We start from the raw sequence: 3,127 nt of genomic DNA, 5'->3' as shown, positions 1-3,127 counted from the left end.
AGAGAGAGAGAGAGAGAGAGAGAGAGAGAGAGAGAGAGAGAGAGAGAGAGAGAAAGAGAACTATAGGCCAATCTCTCCAATGAACATAGATGCAAAAATCCTCATTAAGATACTGGCAAATAGAATGCAACGAATCATTGAGAAAATTATATGCTATGGCCAAGTAGAATTCATTTCAGGGATGTAGGGGTGGTTCAACATATGCAGATCAATTAATGTAATACACCATATCACAGAGCCAAAGACAAAAATCATGAGATCCCTTCAATAGATGAAGAAACATTTGACTTTTTTTTAAAATCAGGTTTTATTTTTTATTTTTATAAAGTTAAGCTTATTTCACAGCAAATATAGACTTTTATATCACTGTCCTGTACAAATTTGCCATTCATGATGGCTATAAGTATGAAAGCAGAGGGAAGAAGGTGACAGAAGCAAACAGCTTCTATAGGACCTGTGTCCCTATGTGGTGACCTGCTGGGAGAGGGTGGGTGGTGAGCAGGGATGTCCTCAAGGGGCTCTGGGCTAATAATAGATGCATCCTTCTGGGAGCCAGGATGGACCTGCCCCTCCCTGTCTCTAGGAAGTGGCTTTTAGACTACCTCGCTTAGCCCACACCCTACCTCATTCATGCCCCTTTTTTCCTGGATGCTGCCATGACTGACTTCCTTGATGACCACTCTGGCTAGGTCTCTGATTTCTACACCAGTCTTAAATCATCAAAACAAGAACCACTTGTCCCATGCAGACCCACATCTGATAGGTAAAACCAGAGAAAAAAAACTGGGGAGTCTAACAGCTTTAGCTCGTATCCTTATTAATCATTTCCTGTGACCCAGTATGTTCTCATCCATGCAATTCCTTATGGAGGCCATATTTTAAATATGAAATTGCCTGTAACAGAGTTTGTTTTGTTTTGTTTTTTGAAGAAAGTGAGGGGTTATCTGGTCTCACTAAACCATCCAGGCTGGCTTGGATCAAGATCCTCCCACCTCAGCCTACAGAGTAGGTGGGATGACGGGTGTGCACCACCATGCCCTGATTTGTTTCATCAACTTCAAAGCAATCCAGAGCTGTTTCTAATGAAGCCTACACTACTCCTGCAGTCTAAGAAGCCCCTATAAGCTCCAGCTTGAACCTGTGCAGCTGGCTTATTTTGTGCTCCTTGGCCAGAGCCCATACCTGAAGCTCAGCCAAATCATTCTTCAAGAGGCCTAAACCCTAAAGTAATGATGCATGGGCACAAGTCAATCAACCAGTGCGGTAGGAAAAGAAGTCTATGCCCACTGGAAGTACTATATATAGATACCTCTGTGCACTACACAAAAGCTGCTAGTGAATTTGCAACAGCTTGTGGCTAGAGTCATGTTGCCTTTATTTTAAATTATTCAGTGTGCTCTACAACCTTAACCTCTTCCATTTTCTGCTGCAGCTTCTCTAGCACTTGGCAGACTTCATCAGTGAATCCCCCACCACCCATGAACCACCTTGTCCTCATGGCCAGCCATTAGTTATCTATTGCTGTTTTCTTCCCAGTGTGCAAAACCCTCATTCTCCACCAGCACAAACTTCCACTCCACTACTGAATCTGCTGGTGGCAAGACCAAATGAGATGACAGCCCATCCTTGTGACAGTGGAGTGGAATGTAAATGTCCCATCTGCCAAGACTTTCATAGTCTCCAGTTACTGCAATAAACTGCACATCGGTGCTCCTGAAGTAGTGCAGCTTGAACGTGACACTAACTTGTTCAGACACTTCAGCTGCACTTTTTCTTTTCCCATCCACTTCTCAGTCTCTTTCTTCCACAAAATTGTTTCTGCTGTTGTGTATTCCTTATGCTTACCCCAGAAGCCTCCAGGTTGCCACCCAAACCGACACCTCCCCAAGACGAGTGTCCAGACAGCATTTCTCAGTACTTGTAGCCAGCTGGGGGCCTGAGTGTCTGACTGTGCCTGGCTCCCTTTCTTAGCTCTGGCCCTGTGCCATTCGCTAAATGGCAGCCTCTCTGCAAACCATGTGGTTTAGCAGGGGTCACTTCTCCTTTTTGAAATCTTTGTTCTACAACATAAGACTTAAGGCTTTCATTTCCTAAAGTTTCTCTCACTTTAGTCTCAAAAATCAAACATCCATTGTTTTCTTGAAGATACCCTGGGCCTTTTGCATCCATGGCCTCCCTGGGAGGGGCATCCTTACCTTGTCGCAGGGCCTCCTCGCAGTGGACACAAGATCTGTGCCCCCTTTAGTACCCCGCTGTTCAGCAGGGCTGACCAGACAGTGTGTATGGTGCAGACACATCACCATGTGCTGCCACCCCTGGTCAGGGTCCGGGTCCAGGTCCAGGTCTGGGCCAGGGATTGCCCAGCAGAGACTCTGCACCTCTGCCCGAGTGCTCACTCCTGGCTCTCTGCTCGCAGCCACAGCCCAGACTGGGGGAAATAGACATCCCCCCGGAACTTACCCCCAAATTTGATTCCGTTTTAGCAGTGCATATAAGTGGAATCATACATTGTTGGTTCTTTTGTATTATGATTATTTCAAATAGCATAATGTTTTCAAGTGAATTGCCTGACTTTGAAATCTTCATCCTCCTTGCAAGTAGATGAACTTTCAATGATATGATCCACTTTATGATGTGTTACTTGTGCGGAGCATTTAGAGTCACAGAACTGTTCTGGAAGACAACTTCACAAGGCTGAGGAGGAGCTAAGTGGCATTTGGAGACTCGCTGTTGTGATGTTGGGAGTAAATCAGATACATCCAGGATTAGTTCATTCAAACAGATCTCAAAGGGATTTATAGAAAAAATAAAGTTGCAAGTGAAAGTAAGAAACTGAACTCACATTTTGAAGAACGTTTATGTATTTAAAAGAAAATGGCATTGTGCCAAGTGTAGAGGCACATGCCTGTAATCCCAGCACTCTGGAGGCTGGGGCAGGAGGATTGCCATGAGTTCAAGGCAAGCCTGAGCTACATAGTGAACTTAAAGTCAGCCTGATCTGCATAGCAAGACCCTGTTTGAAAAACCAACAGCAGCAAAATCAAACAAACAAAGTAATGGCATCTGAACACATAGAAATGTAGTTTTAGACCCAGTCCTAGCCCACGTCTGGTGAGTGTGTGGAGAG

The sequence above is a fragment of the Octodon degus genome, unplaced genomic scaffold (assembly GCF_000260255.1).
Source record: "Octodon degus isolate 3935 unplaced genomic scaffold, OctDeg1.0 scaffold00245, whole genome shotgun sequence".
Taxonomy (NCBI): domain Eukaryota; kingdom Metazoa; phylum Chordata; class Mammalia; order Rodentia; family Octodontidae; genus Octodon; species Octodon degus.
This window is presented reverse-complemented; position numbering follows the sequence as displayed.